We start from the raw sequence: 25,469 nt of genomic DNA, 5'->3' as shown, positions 1-25,469 counted from the left end.
GTGTTGCTTCAAGAGAGCCCTCCAGCTGCAGTGGCAAAGTTCTGCACTTGGGCTGGGGCAATCACAGCACAAACACATGCTGTGATAGGCTGGATTGAGCAGCCCGGAGGAGAAGGACCTGGGGGTATTGGTCAGTGAGAAACTGAACATAGCCAGGCCATAGTGCTTGCAGCTCAGGACCCTCCCATGTGCTGGGCCGCATCCCCAGAGCGTGAGCAGTAGGTTCAGGGAAGGGATTCTTTTCCTCTGCTGCACTCTGGGGAGTCTCCCGCTGCAGTCCTAATCTAGCTCTGGGGCAATAGCACAAGAGGGACGTGGAGCTGTTGAAGTGAGTCCAGAGGAGGCCATGCAGATGCTGCGAGGGCTGGAGCAGCTCTGCTCTGGAGCCAGGCTGAGAGAGCTGGGCTGGGTCAGCCTGGAGAAGAGAAGGCTCCAGGAAGAACTTAAAGCAGCTGCCAGTGCCTAAAAGGACTACATGAAAGCTGGAGAGGGGCTTTGGACAATGGCGTGTAGGAACAGGAGAAGGGGAATGGCTTAAACCTGCCAAAGAGGTTGACATGAGGCATTAGACAGAAGTTTTTCCTTGTGAGGGTGCTAAGGTGCTGGCACAGGGTGCCCAGAGAAGCTATGGCTGCCCCATCCCTGGCAGTGTTCAAGGCTGGGTTGGATCTGGTCTAGTGGAAGGTGACCCTGCCCATAGCAGGGGCTTGGAACTGGATGAGCTTTAAGGTCCCTTCCAATACAAATCAGACTGGGATTCTATGAAAAATATTTACTTTTATTCTGCAGAGGGGAAGTGGCAGTTGCAAAGTATCTTCCACTTCAGTTCAGTTACTATGCAAAACCAATACAGATTTTAGGCTAGGGATAAGGGAAGAAATCAAGAAACAATTTGAAGTGTGTTTGAGTTAGTGGGACAGACATGTATATTATTACTTTATTATTTACTTGGAAAATTTTGTATCTAAAAACCTGAAGTTTGTTTTTTTATTTCTGCCTCCTTTCCTTTTTTCTTTGAGAAGTGCTAGAGCATTTTCCCACAAAGCAAAGGTGAGTTCATGGCTCAGTCTGGGGAGGTTACTTGTTCTTTTCCTTGTGTGGACCAAAATCACCATTTTCCTTAAGCTGTGGGTCTGCTTATTGAATCAAGGAGAGAAAGAGAGATGACAGAAGGCAGCTTCAGGCTTCTTTTAAAGATCAGACTTCAACCTTTCATATATAGGGATTTCACCTTTCCTGCCTGAAAATATCAGATTTGCATATCTGTCATAATGTTTTTGTGTATTGAACTATGAAAGTGTAGCTGTAGACAAATGAATCTAAAAACTGGCTTAAATTAACAGTTGTTTTCTTTATGACTGGTTTTGCTTCTTAAAGGATTGAGAGAAGTGCTTTAATCTGTTTTTGTGACAGTATTTGGAATACATAATTTCTAATACTGTACACAGTGTTGTAGTTGGTGAAAAAGTATTTGTCAAAGCTCCCCCTCCTGATTTCAGTCCATCCCTCCTCAAAGGGGTTTTTTAGATCTATTTAAATTGCATGTGAGTTTTGGAGTGACTGAAGCAGTAGTGATGATGTTATGATGCATGGTATTTAATGCAGTCTTTTAGGAGACGGAGTTGAACTTGAGAATAAAGATAATTTGGGCATATTGTGCTTTGCACTCTAGTTGGCAGTGGGTAATTTTCATGCAACAGATGTGTTTGATTATAGCAACCCAGGGCATGAAATTACTCTTAATGCTAAAGCTGGTGAATTCAACACAGTGCTAGGCTGTGCAGTTTTTTCCACTGCAGAGATGTCTAGACACCTCACCCAGGGAGCTGGGCCCCCAGGTACTAAGCTCTGTGTGCCTGTGTAACAGAAGGCCTCTTCCAGACTGAAACAGCTTTAAAAATACACTTGGAAGCACGTTGGTTGTTCCAAAAAGAAGAAAAAAAGGGCTATTATGATTGTGAAACCCCTGTGTGTGTAAAAATAAGAAAACTCCATGTGGTAATCAGTGAATGAGTGGCAGTGTGCACAGCTACCAACTGACTCATTACCCCGCTGGGTTTCCTCCTTGATGCATGTCTCATTGTCTGCTCAGCCTAGTGTGGGTTGCAGCAGTCACCTATCTGCCTCTTGCATTAGTGATAATGTGCTCAGATAATGGCAAGTATAGATGATGCAAAGAGTTTTGAGGCTGGTGCTGTCTCTTGGCCTGCTTGCTTCCACTGGTATGCTCTGGGTGGCATGGGGTTGGTTTGTTTGGTTTAAAAGAAAACATTAAAAAATGGCTAACTAATAATATTGTTGTCTGCATCTATGATGTCTGAAATCCAAAGTATGAAGCAATGAATAAACTTGTTGGCATTTGTCCTTGTGGCTTCTTCCATAAGGCGCATTGCTTTGCCTGAGCCAGATTACTTCTGCGAGTGCTTTCATAGGGCTGAACTACTTGCCTATGCACTGAATCTTGAATCAGATGGTGCTGTTTTTGCTGAAGCACAAATAGCAAGTTTCCTTAGGGCATGGCTGCAGATAGGCTTCATACTGCTAATAAAACCAGAATGCATGTTTGTGTGTGTCTGTAACATGGCATGTCTTTTCCAGATGTAATTGCTATCACTATTCAGTTGGAGTCCCATTTCTGTGGCATTTTAGAAATATATGCTACAGAATATAGACGTGGATTTGTGTTTTAAGTCGGCAATGGTAGAAAATTGGAGGATTCTGACCCAGCTTGGAGATGCAGACAGAGCTATGGTCACTGCCATCCATCACATCCCTTCTCAAACAGAAGAGGGGAGAAAAGGTGAACCTTTTCTCATCCCTTTTGAGGGCACTCTGGCCCCTTGTCACTTCTCCATCAAGAAGCACTGTCACCTGCAGTGACAGCACTGACATGAGTAAGTGGTTTGCAGGGGTAGAGGAAAGCATCACAGTGAACAAAACTTGTCAGCTTTAATTAGCAGTGTTGAATGATGTCCTGAAAGCCTGTAGGTATAAACAAATAAGCTGGTAGAATTAAAAACAGATGTTAGAATTTAACTCCTTTAATAACAACATGCCCCTCCTCCTCCCCATTAAAAAAGAAGTCTAATGTCAGTTAATGCCCAATTCTATTTATACATTTCTCATTTACATGCAGATTTAGCATAATGTATTCAGGAAGAAAACATGCTTTTCATTAGAACAGAGGTGTCTCTTGGTGCTTGTCAAACCTCTCTGCTCTTACCTTGTTCTTAGGCACTTGTCCAGACAGAAGGGCCTTGATGTAAAAACTGACCAGGCCATATCACAGATTCCATAAACTCCTGATCCTCCAGAAGAGGTTAAAGAAAATCTGTACTAAAATACTAGAAAAATGTTGTCTAGACTGAGTGCACTGAAATCTCTTAACATGAAAGTCATTCAATGCAATAGATAAATACATGGAACCTCTTCCAGATGCACTGTTTCCAGGGTTTCTGTGCCTTTCCAAAGCAAGCTGTTAATTGTGACCATATGCACCTAGAAGTGGAAGCAGGCACCATCCTCATGTGAACAGCATGATCCCACAGCCTCTGACCCTGGCTGTGGGATGGGATGTAGCACGCACTAAGACATTATTAGTAATAATGCAGTGGAAGTGGAAAGAAAAGATATGATGGCTCCCATAAGCCCTCAAATAAATCTACATCCACTTTGGCTTGTCTTTGCATGTTTTTATTTGCAAAATTTTTGTGGTGCTGTAAGTCTACAGAACATAAGCAAACTGTAGTCTTCTATCTTTAAAACCTGGATTTAGGCTGGAGGTGCACAGTGCAAGAAGGGCCATGGAAACGAATAAGATCTTGGAGCAAAAGGCATTTTCAGTAAGCCCCATTTGGAGACGTACAAATGCTTCCTGACAGAGTGAGGAGGTGCATGTGTTTTTTGGTCTGTTAATCTAAGGATCAACAGTCTGTGGCGGGGATGCCAAAGATGGCACCCAAGCAAACTCTGAATGGCGTTTGGCAAGGCTGCTACCTTGTGACAGGAGAAATAGCTGAGAGAAACAGGATCTCCTTCTGACAATGTCCTGTTGAGTTGCAAACATGGCCAGAGTGGAATTCCTATCTAACACAAGCATGAGGTGATAGATAAGCAGTACCTTTCCTCTGAGAGACAGCATCTCTTGGCTTTCTGCTTAACACTGAAATTTGAAGGAGAAAATCTAGTCTGGCACAGGTCCTCTGAAGCAGAATGCAGCATGTCCCAGCAGTGGGAGTGCAGCTTGGAGCTCAGCTTTTCCCTATCAGCCTCCTTAAGGGGTTCACATCTTTGGGAACTTCTTTAAAGATAAGTCTTCATACTGATATGTACCAGGAGAGTAAGTCAGTCTCTGATCTAAAAGCTATTGCTCTTTGAAAGTGACACATTTTTCTGGGTGATGTATTTGATGTCACACTTTGCTGTTGGACTTTCCTGGCACCTGAGGACCAGGCAGTGCACATGGGTGTACTTCACGATGAGTAATTGGAATGCTTTCTTTTAACTATTAGTCATTGTTTTTCCTGCAGGCTAGACCTGTATTTATGACATGAGCTGCAAATGCTCCAATAAATTATGAATAGGCATGTAAATGTTTAAATCCTTGTGTTTGGATGAGAGGAAAGACTGGAAAAATAAGAGCAATTCTTGATGTACTCTGATTTTCACAATGCGACAGACTGTCAAGGTTAAAAGGACCTTCACAGATTTTTATTCACTCTTCTATTACTTGCTTGATGTAAAATGTAGATGGCAAAACAGGAGACAGTCATGGTGAGGTGTCAAGTTATTAAGTCTTAATTGCTTCTAGAAAGTACACAAATGAACATGTTCAGTGCTGTGATGTAAAAATGAAGTACGCATTGAATAGATTGACTAAATATGCAGCTTGAGGACACGTCTTCCTTTTTTATGCTTTTGGCTTGCTGATCCTTACAGCTCGGTAAGACATGATTAGCTTCACAATCATTAATATGATACTGCTATAAAACATTGCTCCTGTTTCTGTTCATTTTACTGAACTATGTCCTGCTGAAAACAGAATAATGGGCAGTTACAACTGAAATCAATAGCTATTGTTTCTCCTGTTCCAAAGCATTAATAGGGTAAAACTAAACATAGGCAGTATAGATTTCTTCTCAGAGCTATGAGCAAAGTTGGTTATAGAAGATGTCTATGTATGAAAAACTCCCACCTTTGTATTAAAATTACCTGTAGGAAGGTTTCTTGGGCACCTGAGGGAGGTGATGAGCCAAGATCTGCAGATCTGCTTCACCTGGATGCTGGTGAGTGGGGTTCTGGAGCAGCACAGCCCATCTCTGCAGTGGCTGTGGTCCTCCCTCAGGGGCATTGCTCTGAGCTGAACCTCCAGTTCGGTGACTGTTTTTTTGCTTGGCATGGATGAAGATTCTGCTGTTTTTAAAAACAAAAAACACCACCACAGAGTAAAACCCACAGAAAACCTCCCAGGGAGAATTACCTAGTGCTGGTAATCAGCATGGCCATGGTTCTGCTCCTTAGATGGTGTCCACTGTTGTAAGTGGCTTGTTTTTTTCAGTTACATTGAATCTTGAAACATGCTGTGTAGAAACTGTGAATTTGGTATATGATTTTATCACTGCAAGATGTTAACCCTTGGGTTGACAGCTCTCTAGCAAGAGGGATCCTGCACTGAGGAGGTAAAATTGCTTCTTTTTTTTTCTTTTTCATTTTTTACTGGTGCTCAGTTATGCTCCTTTTGCAGAAATACACTTCTGAAGCTGTGTCAACACTCATGGGGTAAGACTTTATGTTCTCTCATGTCCCTAAAATTTGACTACCTACATTTTGGTTTCCTGTTACAGTGGTGCTTTCAGCAAGGAGTAGATGGGAGGGTGGGAGCCTAAAGACAAATTTCTCTGCTTTTCCTTCCCAGGAGGTTGTTGTACCTTCATCTGCTAATAGCAGGCTCATTCTGTCCAAATGAGGCACTCAGGTGACTGCAATGTTCATCTTGTCATGAAAACTTTGTTAAACAATTGTCCATTGATGATACTCCATGTTTTCTTCCTGTGTTCATTTAGGGCTTGGACAGAGGTCAGTTATCACAACACTCCTGTCCAGTGTGTTATTAGGACCTTAATTTAAACACAGAAAACCATGAACTTCTGTTCAAGAAAGATGAATTCACCCGGAGACCGGGGGAGAAGGGCTACAGGAGTGATGTAGGGAATGAAGAGCTCATGGCAGGAGACAGAATGAGCTAGCTCAGGTGTCTGCTGTATGGCACTTCCTCGTGCTTTGCAAGCATACTCTTAGATAAAAGGCTTCCTATCTTGCCACTCTAGTGTCTCAGCAGAGTCCATATTTCTCACAAACAGATATTTGTGCTAAAATGTCTAAAGCGTGTCCTGCAATGATAAATACACCACTGTGGGCAAGCAGGATAGGCCAGAAAAGACTGGTGCCTCTTCCACACTATGCTGGTAAAAAATCAGTTTTCTTCCCTGTGTAATGCAAAGCACTAGAAATAATCCTTCCTGGGTTGTTCTTGGCTGGTGATGTTGAAAGCTTTATTACATTTCCCCGTAGTTGGTACAATTTTGCTGCCAGCTTGCTATTCGGGTTTGTGTGTTTCTCATTCATTTTCAAGGAGTTTAATACCATGGAATGCAGAGAGCAGGATTAGGACATTAGATTCAAAGAAAATAGTTGTGAGGGGAGAAAAAGACTGGTTTCAATAGAATCTAAAATACTGAGCAGTTTTTTTGCTGATGTTTGTTTTTAATAGTTGCTGAATTCCTTTGTCTATTCCCCCAACATTGTCAGGAGGTTCTTGTTGTTTAATTTATTCAATAGCAATAGTTTAAAAATCAATAAGCAATGAGAAAATACACCCCCCCCAAACCTGAGCTTGTGCCTCCCTGGCAGAGAGTACTGTGTTCCACATCTGCTAGCTGAAACTTGAGCAGGCTTCATGCTCATACCCTCAGCCTGGAAGCTGATCCTGTGTTCATTTATGTGGAAGAGAGTCTTACTATGAATTTACTGGGCTTGACTTCACACTGTCTCTGTAGCAGTGGTTTATCAGTCAGAAATGTGAACCCTTGTGTGATTTTGGTGAGGGTTTTGGTGGGTGTTATTTAAGAGTTTGGCTAGCTCGTCCATTTGCTTTGCTCTTAGAAGTGCAACTGTTTTAATTCTTTAAGTCTTCAGCCTTAAACATATGTGTATTTCAGCAAATATACACATCTCTGCAGTTAACTTCATAGAGACACAGCTATTTTCCTTCTGTGACAAAGCTGGCTGGAAGGTTTGTACTATCAGTAGAAAATACTGGTTAACCAAGAGAAATGAACATCTGCTTGGGATTTTATTGCCTTCATCTTGAGCAATTTAGCTTGTCCTTGTGTTTTTAAGACTTGCAGCAAATTTGACATTACTAATGATGGAAAATGAAGTGTGTTTGAATTTTGGTTCTTGTTCAGATAGAAGGTGGCTTCTACTCTGTGTGCACAGTGACAGCCTCACATCTTCCAGTGGTTCTAACCACCTGGCACTTTCTCTATAGCCTGATTCTTTGATTCTCTGGTCGATAGACTTTGGAAAACTAGACGTAACACCAGCCAGTCCTGGTACTTCCAATAGGAATACCCAGAAGGCCTTCTTCTAGATGGACATGTTTGTAGCATGTTGAAAACTACTAAATAGAAGTAGGTTTGATGCAAAAACGTGATGTTTGCATCAAGGAGGGCAAGATGATTACTTTCTCTAGGCTGTGGGAGAATGCTAACATATGCCATCCTTACATCCAGTTAGATTGATGAATACCAGATGGAAGTCATGCAGAATGTTTTCTCTAGTATGCATAAGTATTGCTGGCAGCTTTTCGGTTTTTGATATAGCAAAAGACAGTTGTACTTGCTTTAGTGAGTTGAGATAAATGTCTGCAGACTCTGAAATCTGTCTAGGAGAAGCACTGCAACTCCAAAAGCTTTCAATGATCCTTCGCTTCTTGTCAAGGTATCATGACTGTGGCTATCACTTAATGCAAGTGCTTGACACAATCTCTTAGTTCCTGTTAGTGCAGGTAGGTAGCTCTTTTGCACAACTTTATTTTTCATTAATTTTTGTTTAAATCTTAGTTGTGCATCTGTTTTCCCTTTAACAACCAAAGACTCATGTTGAAATGGTCACTAAATAGTTGTTCATAAAGAACACATGACTGTGAATTTGACATTCTTCTGTTTCTTTTCCCCAGCACTTTGTCCATCTTGTCCATTTTGGTCTTGCAGCTGCATTTAATCTGTCAGTGGAGTCTTGTCAGTTGACTTAAAACAATGAGCTGTGCAATGCCAGCAGAGTCATCTTGTGTGCAGGCTCCTCACTGGGTGTGTTACTGTGTTCACTTACTAAATGTGTTCTGGTTACTGACTAGCCGTAACAAATAACTGAGATACTATAGAGTGTCTGTCTATGAAAATACCCGTGCACACAGCTGTTATGCTTTGGCACTGTGTTTTTATGGTCTTCTCCATCAGTTGGTTTGCTCTCAAGGGGCCTAACTGGATTTATTAGCTTGTGACTTCTAGTTCTTAAGCTAATGATCTGCAGCAGTTTGTCTTTTGTAACCTTAGCCTGTGATCTGGGTCTGGTTTGGGTGTGATTTCTGTGTGGCTGTTGTTTCCACCAGCCCAATTTGTGACTGTTCAACATCATTCAGTTGAGACCAGTTTGACATAATTTCAGGTGAGACCAGAAATAAGTAACGGAAATCCATCCTGAGGAGCTGCTGCACAGAGTGGCATTTGTGTCCTGCTTGTGTGGGAGTTCAAAAGAGACTGTGAACCAGGGGGTGGTTGTGGGGAAAAGCAGTTCTGTAGCTCATTTCCTTTGGGAAAAGAGAATGAGACTATAAATGGCTGCAACGACTTGCTCTGGCTGGAGAACTGTAAACTGGCTTCATTTGCTGAGACAGCTCAGTCTCCCAAGGGGGGAGCATGTACTACCTCCCACAGGTAGCAAATACAGCCTGTTCTCCCCTTACTTTGCCACAGAAGCTATGAGCTGCTGCCAGCTCAGGAGACTGCACAAACCCAGAGCAGCCAAGTAAAGGAAAGGGTAGAGCAGTGTGTTTGAACATGTTTTTGGAACTTGATGAAATTACTTTCCCCCAAGGTACCCAGAGGAATAGGATAATAATTTCGGATAATATTTAGGATTCTAATTGGAGCTGGTTGTAGACTTCTGAATTACTTCTTTTTATGTTAGAAAACACTGGCTTCTCAAAATGAGAAAAATGTTTTCTTGAAGGATGTTGGCTTTGTTACAGCTTGTAAGAGGCTTCCTAGTCTTCTGAATGTGAGATTGTCCTGAACGCAGGACAGAGATGCATCCATCTAACTGTACGAAAGCCTGGTTGTCAGCGCTCTCACCCAGGATGCCAGATGGACATTCTTAAGAGTTTGCTCTGCTGCATCAAAATGGTCCTCAAGTCCAGTTGGAGGCAACAAATGGATGGACAACAGAGACCATGGTACTTGCAGTGACTGACAAGGTCACCTTGGCACTTCCCTGCCCAAGGGATCAGGTAGCTGAGCCACTTCTGAATTTGTCATTTAAGTGCTACATTTCACAGCAAGGAAATTGATGATGTTTGCTATAAAAATCACTCAGTAAATGCCCCACTGCAACTTCATTAGTCACTCAAAGCTATGCAGTCCCTGCTCATCAGTCCGAGAGCTCTGATTAAGGCTCATTAATCTGATGCCTGGGCTGAGTTCTCCAATGATTCAGGACTGCAAGGTAACGCACTGTGCCGCATCCCCTACTTTGCAGGAGTTCTGGTAGAATATCTTGTCTTGAGAGGTTTTATCATTTGACTTCCCAGCTCAGAGCTAACAACGTCTACTTTTGGCTCTTTCCTCTTTGGCAGGAGCTTTGCTCTGCTGTTTCCCCATAGCAGGTTTATAGGGTGCCTCAGAGATGAATGTAGACTGATGGAGTTATCACATCCTACTTGACTGCAAGAAAGGCAGAGTTAAACCTGCCCTGGGCAGGAATGTCTTTAATTTAACAGTTAAGAAATATTTTTAAATAATAATAGAGGTAACATGCAGTAAAGCACCATCAGTCTTCCTTTGCAATAGACTGCTTAGGTTGTAAAAAGACTGAATTGGAGCCATAGTTGGATTTATGCTTATCTTTCTCACTGAGCTAGCAAAACTGGTTAGGGACTTATTTCTGTTTTCCTGGATGAGGGTTTTTTCTGAAACTCATTTGAAGATCTATTGCTTTTAAAAATCCCCTCCTGTGAGACTTGGGGAAAAGGAAGAACTAATGGAACTGGCACTAGGAAGATGAAGAAAACAGTGGTAAAATGGTAAAAACAGTACTGAGAAAATTATTTTTTTCAGTCTAAACATAATTACATGAATATGTTATAATATAAAGTAAAACCGTGTGTGATGCTGTGATAGATATTAAAATGTTTATGCTCACACCAGTCTGGTGATAAGAGCAGAAAGCAGTGCAGGCGTTTCACCAGGTGATGGTGCTGTGGTTTCACAGAAATTCTCCCCACCGTTAAATTCATTTTTTGACGTGGTTATTATTGAGCTTTGGTTCTACCTGAATACATCAGCAGTGTCAGCCCTGCAGTGCTGTGTCACTTGGGACTCCTGGCCATGACTTGCAGTGATGTGGAAAGAAAACTGCTTCTCGCTCCACAGAGCAAGACCCACGGTGAGGAATTGTTGCTTCTACAGCATCAGTTCTTAGGGGGGATTTGGGGTAATCTTAACCTTTGAGTGCTGTGTACTACTGTGGCGTATGCATAGAGTCAGCTCCAGCATATGCGGAGGAAAAACGTCCTGTAAAACTGTTTGTGGTTTGTCCTTTTAGCCTCAACAAACCTCAGCATGTTGTGTCCAAGTCACATGTTGAATACCACAGGAGCTAATAACTGTCACAAGATGGTCATGGTGCAGCAGTGGGATGCAACAGGGTGTCAAAGAGTGGGTGTAGGAGAACTGGGAAACTATCTGGTACCTTTTCTTTGGAAAAAAAGGTATTAAAAATTGTAAAAGGTATCTTGCAGAGCAGCACAGTTCCTAGTGACGCTTGGTAACCAAAACCATCCAGATCAACTAGGAATACAAACCCCTGGATTTTTTTCCTGTGGGAGCTCTTTGCCTTTACTCCTAAGACCCTGAGTATGTCACAGTGGCTTAGCAAGCAACTCATCAGCTAGGCTTCAACAATTGACCATCTGCGTACTCCTGGTTGGTAAATGTGAATGGTTTAGCTACCATCATGTGTCATTAAAATGTAGTAGGTAGTGTTTTCTGTAGTAGTTTGTGAGCCCTGTGATGACATTCAGTAATTGCCATCATCTTGCTTTTAGCAAAACAATATGAAAAGCTGCCTAAGCGAGGTAAGGTCCTAAATGATTTGTTTTTACTTGATGTATATACAGACAGGTGAGGCTCAGTTACACCATGCAGGTTTTTGTGTGATTCTTAAGTACTGAACACAGAGCAATGACAGAGGAAGGTAGATAATTAAGGATATTGCAGTTTCACTGAGTACTGTACTTGGATATCTCATTGGTACCTTAAATTTCCCAGCTAAGCTTTTTGCATCCCTTCTGAATTCCCTTAACTGTCTGTAGGGGTTTATCTGTGAGCAGTCAGTGCTTGTTCACAATATCTCAACCAAAGTTGACTGTAAAGAATCAAGTAGTACCCAGGGCATTGTTAAGAAGGTTTTAGTGGAACTGTTGCAGCATGAAGCTTATTCTCTTACTTGGGATGCAATAGCACTGTAACAGTCAGTCAGGTGTGCCGTCAGATGAGTTTGTCCTGTTGGGTTTTCTTTGACAGCTGGGGGAAGGGCTGCCAAGAACTCTTGGATGCTCAGCTTCTTGGTTTATCACTTCATCTAATTACCATACTGTGTTTGTTATCAGGGCTTGGACAACAGGTACTTCCTTCAGGTACAGTGTAACTCAGCGAAATTTTGGGTGTTTTATGGTGACAAGCATCACATGGAGTTTCCTCTGATTTTCTTTTCACATGGGTGAGATCTGTCATCCCTTTGCTTTCTTTCACTTTGATTTAGGATTTCCACCTTTTTGGTTGCTTGGATTATTGAAAGCAGATATACAGAATGGCACTGAGAGTGTACACACAAATTAGCAAATACACCCACAAGGACAGGCTGTTTGCATAAACTCAGCAGGACTCTAAAGAATTATGGAGTCCAGATCATAATAGATGTCTTCATTTAAGATTAAAAAGATAGAGCCTATTGCAAGTGCTTTTCAAGTCAGTATTTGCTGAGCCTGATTTTACAAGTGTCACTGGAACAGCACAAAGAGTGTCTGCTCTGCCACATTCATACATTGACTGTGGAAACTGGAAGAGTTTCAGAAATATAAGGCAAAATGTCCCTGAGAGTTGGAGTTCACTGAGGTTGCTGGAGCCCTAGGAATGAGAGGTACAATAATTAGTCTGGCAGCAATTACATGAATAGGCCTGAAGGATAAACCAGTAATGATTAACATCATCTTTAGGGCATGTAATAGTAGTACTTTGAATAATATTACCAAAGCATAGATATTTTATGTGATTCTATAGTGGAAGTCATAGCAATGATTTCCTACTGATGGAAATGTGAGGACAGAATTTGGTTTAAGGGTTTTTAAAAACCCACCAAAAACTTCAGCCAATAGCTGATGTTTGCTAAGAGAAGTCAGTCATGCTGATGAGCTTGGATGTAACAGGCTGTGAGCACTTCAATATCTCATTGTAGACAGAGGAATACCAGGTTCCTAAATGGAAATATGGCAAACAAAGAGCAAACTGATGGGATTATTGCAGGATAGTCTAAACCCTGTGATCACACTGTGTTTTTTCTACACACTGCAATTTGAATTAATTTTATGTCATTTTCTGGGGAAAAAGAGGCTTAAACTATTTAAATGTTATACTTAAAATCACTTTCTGAAGTTTGCCACTGTTGTGGTAAGAACTGGTAAATAAAGACAACTGTAAATTATATGTTGAAAACAATAAATGGGACCAGAGGGATGCTTGGTCTAATCTGTATTTGACTGGAAATGCAGTATCCCAGAATCACCTATTAAATTGCAGGGTGGGTGGTTTAGATAAAACCAGCATTGTATTAGTATTACTGTCTTACAGCAGCAGGGAATAAGACTTGTCAGGACAAAGAAAAACAAGAAACTTTGCATTGGTGTGGGAAAAGAGGGGGTGAAGAAGGAGTTTTGGCTGGATCCTGTGTGCTGAGGCCAGAAATACATTCAGTGATGTACCCAGTGTGTAAATTGTGATTGCTACTGTGGCTGACATAAGATGCGTATTTTCAGATAAAAAAGTTGTAAAGACACTTATCAAAGAACACTGTAATTCACTCTGTGTGTCATGGGATACACTCTTCTGCTCAGCTTTCCAGCACCATCAAGTATCCAAGCTGTGAAAATGTATGAGTAGTCATCTTTAACAGAGAACACAAAGGTTTATTTCAGCTTGGATGAGCATCTGAAAAAGTGGGTGCTTGCTTATTCAAATTACAGTATTTTAGTTGTTCTCATGCAGAAATTGAATTCGTACAGAATTGCCATGTTTTTCCAAGACAAGTCCTGTGTTTCCCTCTCACCAGGCTGCAGACAAGGCATGAGCTGGTTTTCTCCTGTCTGCTGCTGTAGTCCTGAACACAATCTGGATGTGGAAACTGGATATATGAAAGGAAATGGGGAAACAAGAATTAGGTGTTAGTCAAATGCTGGGGATCTTGTAGAAGATAAAAGCATATGCATGTAGTGCGCTTACTTGGCACACCAAAGCCAACTTTCAGCATCATCCATCTGACCACTGGAGTTTTCGGATACTTGGAAGACCTTTCCTCCTTCTCTTTCTCTCCCTCTTTCTGCCTCTCCCTCTCTCTCATTATCTTTCTGCCTCTTTTTCTCCTTCTTCCTTGATGTTACCATGGCTATCAGTCCATAAGAAATGACGAGATTTCGAGATTTCTCTGCAGCTTGGCTTCATCTGTAAAACATGGACAAGTGTGCTGTCTTTGTCAAGTACTTTGGGTGCTAAAAAATGCAGGGTGCATGTGGCAGCCAGGGAGGTGCTGCAGCTTGCTGCTGAAGGAGTGTTAGCCTTCTCTGCACAATTCTAATATGTAGGACCTTTCCCTTGAGGTTTTAAGTCACAGGAGGAAGGGAGGGGAAGGTTTACTACATGGTGACTTGTGACTTCTACATAAAACACTTGCTCAGAGCTAATTAAAACTTTGAGAAATCATCAGAACTTAAATGAATCAGTGCCGCATGACTAACAGCTTGTGTTAAAGCAAATAGCCACAATGCATCAGTAAACATGCAGATCACTTTTTCATGTCGGGCTGTGTCTTGCTACAATGCTGTGCATTGATAAAAGATTTCTCTGTGGCTGTAGCTTTCCATACGTTGAAGTTTATTGGTTTTCCAAACTTCTTTCAGGCCTTTTAATATATGGAGAAGCACTCTTTAAAATGATTTACCAAGGAAAATTCACTGTGCTTGAGCAATAAGTACCTGTTAATAAAGTGTCTAAACTAAGGACTGAAACAAAGCTAGGACCAGTTCCTGTTCAGTCATGGCTGTTAACTTCGGTAATCTCCTTTAAAAAGGATTATTGCAGTTATAAAATATTTTCCCATGGTTATGATGGCAGTTATGGAGAAGATTCGTGGCTTGCAAAACTTTTGTTGGGCATTGTTCACTCCTGGATTCTTTAACTACTGCTGTAAAGTAAGCCTCAGTTTGAAGAGGCAAAGGAGGGGAAAGGATTGGAATTCAGTAATGAATATAATTACTCCCACTGGCTGCTTCTTCAGTTGGTTTTCATAGCAATAACCCCCTATTGCTTGGGCTCTTTCTAGCGCTGTTAGATATATATTTTTTTGATCACTTCATACCTTCTGTCTGTGTGCATAATACATCCTAGTAAGCAGTACAGTTCTGCCTTTGCCTGTTGCAAGAATGTTATAAGCTTGCACCTGCTGGCTGGCAGATGCTGTTGGCATCTGATTTTTCATTCTCTGCAGACCTTTGCAGATTTTTCAGACTGTGGCTCTAACCACTTACCCATTCTTTAACCTTGGTGCTTTGGGGTAGCTAAGGGTGTTCTTTCTGTTTGTGCAAGAGTGCAGGTGAAGAATGGAACACCTCCTGGTGCAAAATCTCCAGTTTGAGCTGACCACTCTTCCTAAACGTTCCATATCTTTCTGTGATGGTTTAGGTTGTGATGGCACCTCCAGACTGACTCAGGCTGTGGAAAGGTGTGAGCTAATAGAGAAGAAACTAGCATGCATTTCCTAACCTGGTAACAGACTGGAGTAAGCTTTTGTCTTGATTTTTTCAGAGCCAGGGTATTAACTGTAGGCTTGTGCAGTGCTGGCTAAGAACAAGCATTTGCAGTCGGGATATTTATGGGAAGCTACAGTGGAAGTAATTAAAAGAACTCCAATACTGTTGCAAGGATAATGAATGATATCCCAGATTATTGCAGTAATGAACTTATAACAGTTGTATCAATGCAACTAAAGGGAGGAGCAGAAAACTGCAGCATGGTAATGGGGACAAGAAGGGAGAGGGGAGCAGAGCAGGAATTCTTGTGCTGGCTTTGCCATAAAGGAGTACACATTATGTAACTATACTCTGCAAATTAAATGTTAGGCTTTCATGTCTTTGGTGTTTAGCATGTCTTAATTAAAAGCCCCTTAACTGGTTCAAGGATTCAAAACTGTGTAATGCTGGTAAACAGACATCTGACTACATTTCTATCTACCAGCTTAATTTATTTTAGTAGTTCAGTGAATAATTAGTGACTAATGGCATGTTATTAAGGGTGGATACTGATTTTTAACTTGAGTAAGACTTTGTCACTGGAAGTGGGTGTCTTTCTGGGATATTCAAGGTCAGATTGAATGGGTCTGCTCTAGTGGAAGGGGGTTGGAACTGGATGAGCTTTTAGGTCCCTTTCAACCCAAATAGTTCTATAATATCAAGGATTTCAGGTTTTAAAAAAGGAGGGAAAAGTGTATTTTTTTTTTCCCAGAAATGACAAATTTTGCAGCTATTCCACCACTAAACATGCATCATTTCTGAACTCCTCTCTAAATGAAAATCAAGAAATAAACATGGAACAATCTTATTTTCAAGTAGTAGATCAGAAGAGCTGGAAAGTTGATGAGTGTGTTTTTGTTCAGATCTAGTTATAATAATATAAACAATATCAAACTTAGAACTGTAGGGCTGTAAGGATGAAAAGACTAGTGGCTTATGGCATTTAGTATCTGGGTTGGTTTCTGATAGCACCTTGGCTCTCCACTTGCCAGATCACTGCCAGCATTGTTGCAGCCAGTGCTGAGCCAGAGCTTTCAGAGCAGGACCAGCCCCTCTGTGTAGGGTGTTCCAGGCTTTGTGCATCAGTGTGATGAGCGCTGGGTCCTTCAATGATGTGGGATGGATTGTTTGTTTCATGGCTGTGCTGTTTCATGGAAGGGTGCTGCTCGTTCGCTCTCATGAGGAGGAAACCTCAGGGTTAGTCTAGTAACAAACATTTGTTTTGTGAAGAAACCACTTTCTCACAGACAGGCCAGAGAGTAGGAAAGAAAACTTCCAGACACTTTATATTAGACTTCATTTGAATTTATGTACTTTGGAGGGAGTCTTTGTTTTAGGTTAGGGCTTCTGCATTAAGATGAGAAACATGCTGTGCTGGAGTCTGCATATGCTGATTGTATTCCTACGTCTTGGTTTCTCAGTGTTAAATAGTTGAAAGAGTATGTGGAAAGAAATGACTGTGGTTTTGTTTTGTGTATTTGGAAGCTCCACAAGTTTGCTTTTGTGGGAGGGCAGTATAGGAAGTGGAAATAGAAAATGTTTTCTTTTGCGTTAGAGAGATATGCAGTTAAATAAAATTTAATTGCGTATGTTTTGATACAGATTTTGTATTTCATTTTAATAACTTTAGATGGTGAGTCAAGGTAAAATGAAGCATTAGTAGAGCATCTACGCAGAATAACTTCATTGCCAGAAAGGTAATAGCATAATCTCAGAACAACATCATGTTGCTTTTTGTTTTCCTCATAGTTTTTAGAATTGAGCTATTCATTCCTCCTTAGTTTCAAACCAAAAACTGATTTAAACCACTTGATTCCAGCAACTGGCTCCTAATCAGAAGCATTGCAGGTAGCAAAACTCGTGAATAAGGTTACCAATGCTGGTATTGCTGCCCAGGTTTCTGAAGCACCTTGTGATCATGATTATAATCTCCCAGTATCAGTGTGATGTTTAGCAGAAGGCTGGCCCTTCTGCTCTGCCAGGACTCATTACACAAAGAACACTCTGCTGGCCATAGCCTCAATTTCCAGGCTCAAGACTGAAACACTGTAGGTGCATCCTCCTAAATGTGAGGTGAAGCAGCAAGCCTACAAGCTTTTCTGCTTACTGGCGTGTGACCACCATTAACCTTCGCTATTTTACCTGGTCAGGGTTCTCACACCTATCATGGTGTGCAAAGGACTATTACAGAAACAAAACTTGTGCACTTAAAAGTGTGTGTGTGACTGTTCAACTTGTCATGATTGTCAGTTCCCAGCTTCTTTCCCTTGCATTACACTGGTGAACTGGAACTCTGATAAAGGAGTTTTGTACAGTGATGACAAGAATTGATTTCCAATTTCCTGTAGAATGACTTTATCATTGCTTGTGACTCAGGCAATTTAGCTTATATTACAGTGCTAGCTAGGGGCTATAGATCACCCTGACAGTCGTCTAGTCACAGAGCATGCTGATTTTGACAAGATATTGAGAGATTTTACAAGAGTTTCCTTTGTGATACAGCTTGAAGTGCCATTTTCTGTTGTCAGATCATGTCAGATTTTGTATGAGCCAGAATAAAAGTATCTCTCTCAGTTTGTATAATTTGCTCTTAATCTTTGCACTTAAGAGCCTATGGAAAAACTGAACAGCCCTCTTCTCTTGGGTATGGTTTAGGACATGAAGATATCTCTGTGAAGTTAGACAGAAGTTTAACCTTTTTAGGAGTGGTAAGTAGCAGGTGCTTAGGGAAAGGGTGTAAGTAATGAGGCAGATGTAAGATGTAGTATAGCCTTTCCTGCATGTGCCCTGGCAGATTTGGCTGTCACTGACCTGGAGCCTTGCTGAGCTGGGTTAATAACAATATACAGGAATAGATGTTATTGCTGCTCTCATTAAGAATTTCTGTTACTAAATGATGGTCTGATTTGCTCTCTCTCTCTCCTGGAAGCTAAAGCACTCTGCTTTTGGGTGAGCTCATCATCTTTTGACACTGCTGACCTGTAGGTAGAGCTGGATGGGGGCTTAGTGGTGGGTTGCCAACACCAACTGCTTCAAGCATGCCCTTTTTCAACTCTGTCACTGTCAACTTGACTGCAAGGCCCCTGTGATGGCTGAGAGGCAGTGAGTGATTTGTGCTCCTCTGACATTGCGTTATAGAAAAGATAGGAGTGGACTTCAGCTCAGGTCTCTGAGTATGGCACATATGCATTAATGAGTATATCACAGCATACTTGTTTCTCTACATAACGCAGTGATGTTCCCTCCCCCCCATCCTCTCTTAGTAATTGGTGTTTGGAAAACATGTGAGAAATGTAAAGCTCTCAGTAAGAGGTAAATGCTATTAATTGTAATTACCAAGTAGGTTATTTCTTAGCTTTCCATTCCCTTAGGAGAAACACCAAGGAATATGAACGACTTGAGGGGGGCTTGAGACCTCCTGTTCTTGCAGCAGAGTGGAGGTGATGTAGTTTGTGCTTGTCTTGTCAGCCAGAGGGGAAACCAACTTCAATGCCAGGAGTTTTCCAAGGATTGCTCTGGTGTCTTAATTATGGTGAGGTAAAAATACCCTGTCTACAAAGCAGGCAAGTTTGATGAGACAGAATCCCTGCTGGGTCTCCAGCTTCAGCTGTTCCTTGATGTGTGTTTGAGGATTGCTCTTTGCATAAACAGTGATTCAGCTCATCTGTCCCCAAAATGGTTTTCACCTTAACCTTCCAGTGCTTCATTCCCTGCACCTTACGAAGCCTCTGCCACTGTCACTCGTGTTGCGCTGCATTAATGGCTTCAGAGGACTGAATGTGACAACATAATGGCTCTGTTCATACCTGTCAGGTACAAGCTGTATTAGGCAGTGCATGTGAGGCATTTTTAGCCTGTGACTGAGGGAGATGTACCCCAGGGGTCATAGTTAATTGCTGTAAAAATGACTTGAACGTATAAAGAAAAAATTGCTGAGAGGACAGCATGATGCTCTCACTCCTGGGAGCTATGGCTGTGGCCTCATTGGGATCACAGAGATGTACTAAGATATTCACACAACTGGACTGCTGCAATGGCAGATAGAAGCCCTTCAGGAAAGTCATGCTTCAGGGTGGCCAGTAAAAGCTGCAGAGGTGCAACAGGAATGCATGGAGTTCTGCTTTGAGGGCAGTGTAGAGTTTGTTGTGGGTCAAGATTAGCAGGTGAACAATACGGGCCCTGTTGTGGTGGGTGTCTGCCACGGACTGACTGATTAGGAAGGAGAAATAGGTCAGGCCTTTTTCATGCAACTGGACTAAGCCTCATATTCACAGGCTCTGGTCCTCATGGGGAATTTTAACCACCCCAGTATCTGCTGGAAGGACAACCCAAGACACAGACCATCCAGGTTGTTTCGGAAGTGCATTGCTGAAAAATTCCAATCAAGATGATTCCTTTCCAACTCTAACCATTCTATGATTCCATTATGATCAACAAGCTGACAAAAGGAGGTGTTCTGCTGGACTTCATGCTTACAAACAAGAAACAACTGATTGGACATGTGGGTAGTGGGGCAGGAAATCACACATACCCGTTCAGTATGCTGTGGGGAACTGGAGTCAAGTCATATGCTCTCGCTTATGCGAGTAGTGATATCCATTTAATTCCTAACAAAAATGTATTCAGAAGATTAGTGGCAGAACACTGGAAGCTGGAGCCACTCAGGACTAATGATACAATTACTCTATAAAGCCATTTGTAAAGCAGTTATGTCCTATTGTTCTCTTTTGTTCTCTGTCTCTCTAAAAGTGAGCCATTTTGGCAGGCTGGAAGGTGAAGGCACTGAGCTGGCTGCTTTATATGAATATGAGTAATTTGTGTGCATATTTATGAAAGAAAACCGGTGCTTTTACAATGGGCTGAACTGTTTACATGTAGAAATCTCTGCAGAGAAACAGCTCATGTTACAGCCTCTGATGTGGCCAGTGTTTTCAGGAGTCTTGGAGCTTCTGCAGAAAGGGTTTGTGGGCTTGGTTTTCCCCCTCTTCTGCTTCTCTGGGCAACCTGTGCCACCTTCACAGGGAAGAACTGCTTCCTAAGATCTCATCTCAGTCTCTCCTCTGTCAGATTAAAGCCATTCTCCTTTGTTCTGTCCCTACATGCCTTTGTCAGAAGCCCCTCGCCAGCTTTTCTGTAGGCCCCCTTGAGGTATTAAGGTACAATGTTAAAACTTACCTTTTACTGTGAAGGAGTGAGCTCTACACAGTGGTAAGTGTTAGAAATCACTGTTGTTTACTGCATTCAGTGTTTCCAAGTGAGGAAAACCTTTGCTCTCTACAACACTGAAGAACGCATCATTGAATTAGGTGTCTAAGTGTTCCTCAGAGGAGCTCTGGTTTCCTCTCATTATTTTCTGTGGTCAGAATATTCTTAATCATGTGAAATCACTACAGTTGAGCAACTGAGTATGAAATGAATGATCTTGGATTACGGAAATGCTGGAGAAGTTGAAGCTAATTGTGTTCATCGGGTGTTAGTCTCCAGCTTGGCTTCCCGCGAATTGCTTGGCTTCCCGTGAATTGCTAAGGAACTTACACAAGAAGAGATTATGCTCTCCAAGTATTTACCTTCTTGAATTTGTCTACATAGGAGTAAAACACAGGATATGAGAAGTGATTATGAACCTCTGTTGAATAAGGGATCATAGAGATTCATCCAGCTTTATCACATGTCACTCCTACTCCCCACATTAAAATCCTACATTCAAACCTTGAAAATCCGTGTTATGTCATGCTCTGGAGTTTCCAGGAAATACTGAGTAGTCTCTAATGCTTTTCCCCTTGTTTTTTTGCTTTCCAGATAGGTTGCATGGTTGTGCTAGGATTGGATTTTCCCTCCTGCTACATGGTGGTAATACTGATAACTTCCAGATCTGTTGACTGGGATGTTGTGCTTCTATGAATGCAGAATACAGCCTGGGGGAGGTACTGGGCTTCCTACCTGGCTCAATTTTAATTTATTCATGTCTTTTCTGTCTCGGTTTCTTTTCCCCTGATCCTGCTTTGCTTTTCTACTTCTACGAACAGGCTTGCTGATGGAATCTAACTAGCAATTTTCTGTGTGGTATGAATTTTTTTTGTGTTCAGATCTGAATGCCAAATGACAGTGACCCAAACGTTAGGAAGCACCTTCCAGTTAATATTGCTGATCTGTGTATAAACCATCATAAAAGGATTTCAGGTGTGTACATGAGACTGTGCTCCTTGAAGCATCATAGGAATCTTTGAAGTGGAGGTGTCTCCAGCATTAATAATACAAAAATTTGGCGTGATAGCAGGGAAGAGCTTCATGAGATGTTGTCAGTTCACCTGCTGGAGCCTTTAAAGTGCTAATGTAGGTATCTCAAACAAACTTAAACCAGAGATAATTTGCAGGCAGTGTTAAGGTGAGAAAAGGAGTTTCTCTTGTTTAAAACACAATAAAAAGAAGACAGAGGACAGGAAAAGAACACAAAAAAGACATTAAATTATTTGAAGTTTTGTGCAGTCATATGGTATGTGTGTATGTATCTGCCCTTTTTGCCCCTCTCGGACTGTTTCGTTAACATCTCTTAACGTGATTAGAAAAAAGGGACTCAAACACAGTGTTCCTGCAGGAAGTTAATGTTTCAAAACAGGCTTTGAGCCAAAGCCTGCAATGAGAGCTAACTTATCCCATTGACCCTCCATGGGAAAGTGTTCCGTTGCATGTCTAAACTGGAAGTGTTCCCATGTTGAGGAGCAGCAACAGCAGAGCAAGACAGTAGCAGGGGCTGATGACAGCACAGAGTGGGCAGTGATCGCCCTAGAGCACTGGGGCTGGATGGGCAAAGCTGGAAAGTGAAGGCACCAACCAGGCCCATGGTCGTTCCTGGAAATCCTAACCTGAACTCGGGGATAAAGCTATGGCACATCTTGGGCTGGGCCTGAAGGCCTGGGCTGAAGCTGAGGTGGAGCCCCGGGCAGTTGAGGGGGGGGAGTCCTGGCCATAGGCTGCAGATCCCAAGGCAGCCAGTGGTGTTACCCTGCTGCCAGCACAGGCATGTGCTTGCAGCTATGGCCCACACCTCTGTGTCTGCTGTGAGCACATAGGCCCAGAGAAGCTGTGGCTGCCCCATCCCTGGCAGTGTTCAGTGCCAGGTTGGATGGGTCTTGGAGCAGCTTGCTCCAGTGGAAGGAGTCTCTGCCTGTGCAGGGGGTTGGAACTGGATGAGCTTTAAGGTCCCTTCCAACTCAAACCACTCTGTGATTTTTGTGTTTTTTCCAAAGAACCCTTAACAAAATAGTTTCACATGTATGCTGTTTCTGATAATGTAGATCCATGATATATCCTCATCTGAGGAAGGGATGTCTTGCCAAGAGTGAACATGGACATTTGTTACAGCAAACGCTGCTTGCTTTCTGCCCAGTCTGCAGCCTTTGAGGGAACATGAGACACATGTTATTTGCAGAAGATAGATATTATTTCAACAGAATTTTGCCCACATTTCCATACACGATGATTGAGGGTGACAGGGAATTCACATAGTTGTAAGGAGTGTTTCGGAGCCGATAACATCTAGAGCAGGAGTGGGAGTAATTTATACGCAAATTATTTGCCGTGTGTGTCTGTTGGTGCCATTTACTACAAAAATATTAATTGTAATTAAATTAATCTGGTCCTGTGGAAATATAATCTTGACAGAGTGCTTTTCTTGCTGCCACAGAATGCTATTAGCTCACCGAGTTTTATGTGTTGTTAGTAATTTAAGTACTGCACCAGTCAAAATAACTGCAAATTACTGGTACCAGATGTCATTAATGCACAAAAGCATTTCCCTGCCCTAACCTTATTTCCAGTAATGTGAAGAAGATATTGTGCGGTTAATGAGGAAATTAACTGTTACCTGGTGATCTTCAGTTTTGTTTTCTAAAGGAATTGCTTTCCTCTGCATGCAGACCAGAGAACAAATCAGCATTGTTACTAATTCCCCTACTGGAGGGAACTGGTGGGGAAACTTTGCTTAAGCCTTTTCAGTTGGCAAATGCAGAGAACTTGAAGTCTGTCTCCTTGTGCACAAGCTTAAGTGCAGGAATTAAAATATCACAGGGGGGATGGGGAAACTGAGTGGCCAGGTGAGCTCGGAACTGCTCGCCAAAGGAGATGAGAGAAAGCCTCTGCAGCGATGGTCACATTTGGGGCTCCAGTTTTTCCTTGGGGAAGGTGTGCTGTCATCATGCTGTAGTCTCAGGTGCTAAGTTAGAGGTATTATATGAATTAAAAAATTTGCACTATTGGCCTAACTTGGGAGCAGCTGGAAGACAAAATCAGGCTTGTTAAACAAGTGCTGGTCTCCAGCAAAGAGTTTTTGCTGGCATTTATTATATTCGTGGCTTTGTTTTGTGTTCCTTGAATGCTGCACTAATAATTCCATTCACATGCAATTCCTAAATACTGGAATAATGTTGCCACTCCTGCAGTCTTTGGGAATACACAAACTTAGCCTTGAGCTGGGGCTTAGTCTCACTTGAAATTAATTTTATCACCTGGGGGGAGGAACCAACCCAGCAACCCTGAATTTTGGGGTAGTGAAGTTTTCCACAAATCGTCATCCCTTTTGGGAAATGTAGATGTACAAAACTTCTTTTCTATATAGAAAGCCACCTCTTTTCTGTGTAACCACTGCTGGTTTCCTATGTTTTTACTGAAGCTAACAGTTTTCCCTCCACTATGGGAAGGAATGTGTGGTTATGGCTAGAGGAGAGCAGGGGCAAGCACAGAGCTTTCAAATGTGCCCCGTGGAGGTGTGAGGTGCAGTGCTGGCTAATTATCAAAGTTGTCAGTAGCACAGGAAATAAATCCATCAATGTCTGAAAACACTGCAGATTTAATGGGACAGCTTGGAGGAAAAATGTATCGGCTTGGAGTGATCAGCTCTGAGGAGGTGTCAGCACAGCCCCGAGCCGGAAATGTTTAATGTATCTTGACCCTTTTGATGTTGACAATCAACATTGTTCTTTCTGTTGCAGATCTGGGACTACTACACTGACAGTGATACCAGTCAGTTTGTCGAATGGAATGACACTATTTCTCCATATTCTGTTCTTCCTGGTCATGGGATCCTGTCAGAAGCCTGTGCACAGAGGGTGTGAAACTTGTAGCTGCAGTCTTAATCGGGATTGGAACTGAGCAGCATTATTGGGTAATACATCTTGTTAAGGATAGTTTTATGCGACAAGGTATACAAAGTATAAACTGTCTGTAAAAAAACAACCCTCATATTAGCTAATGATAAAATTCTGAATGCTTAGAAAAGTCAAATGTTAACATTGTGGGTTTTCTTTGTCACCACTTCTTTCATTTATCATTGCATTGAAAATCTTAGCACTGAGTTAAAGGTATGATGTAGCTGTGCCAACTGTTCTTTTTCAGCTGACTTTGCGTGTTATGAAGATTGGTGGTGAAACAGGTTATGGCTGTCCAGCAATTACACTGGCACATTGATTCCGTAAGTCTGGAGTGTACATCAGTGTTTAAAACAGTGTTTCAGTGAAAACAGGTAAGTCATGTGAAGTGAGGTAGCTAAAACAGTGGTTGGTTTCAGCTATCAGAGAGAGGGAGAATTACATCCAAGATAAATGGATGATTATTGGTCCTCAGAGCGATGATAATTTTTAATGTGGCATGTTTCATACCAGTAGGAGCTCAAAAGCACAGGATTTCCTATGCAGTCACTGCAGGTTGCAGGTTTTCTGTGGAGTTTGGTCTGACTCAGCAGCATTTACACACTGATTTGTAGGTTGGGAACAGAGAATGATGCTTCCATTTGAAACTTGATAGCGCTCTCTCAAGGTCCATTCATGTGTGTGAAGTCTGAAGAAATGACATTGCTGCCCAATTCTTCTGAGAAATGCTATGAACATTTTGTGGTATGTATTTCTTCCAGAAAAAGGGAATTAGTAGAAGTAAGGCATGTCCTGGTATCACACAGTAAGCTTAAACAAGGTGCCACCTTCTAGAAATCATTATTTCTCTGGTTTCTCCTAACCTAGGGCAGGCCAGAACTGTGTCTGATACTAATCATATGATTGGAGTCCCATTGGATCCCAGTTCCAAA

At 41.9% G+C, this 25,469-nt stretch overlaps 1 long non-coding RNA gene across 1 annotated transcript in view; it reads left to right on the top strand.

The window, feature by feature from the left end:
* LOC133213311 (uncharacterized) overlaps window positions 1–24,497 on the top strand; it is a 67,343-nt gene extending 42,846 nt beyond the window's left edge. The window contains exon 3 of the long non-coding RNA XR_009725776.1: window positions 24,382–24,497. This is a non-coding gene — a long non-coding RNA (uncharacterized LOC133213311). The remainder of the gene's footprint in view (window positions 1–24,381) is intronic.
* Window positions 24,498–25,469: the final 972 nt, after the last annotated feature.

The sequence above is a fragment of the Neopsephotus bourkii genome, unplaced genomic scaffold (genome assembly GCF_033783945.1).
Source record: "Neopsephotus bourkii isolate Nb327-2 ecotype Australia unplaced genomic scaffold, CSIRO-AGI_Nbou_v1 NB_804, whole genome shotgun sequence".
NCBI classification, from domain to species: domain Eukaryota; kingdom Metazoa; phylum Chordata; class Aves; order Psittaciformes; family Psittacidae; genus Neopsephotus; species Neopsephotus bourkii.
The sequence above is the reverse complement of the archived record's forward strand: the minus strand, read 5'-3'. Positions and strand labels throughout refer to the sequence as shown.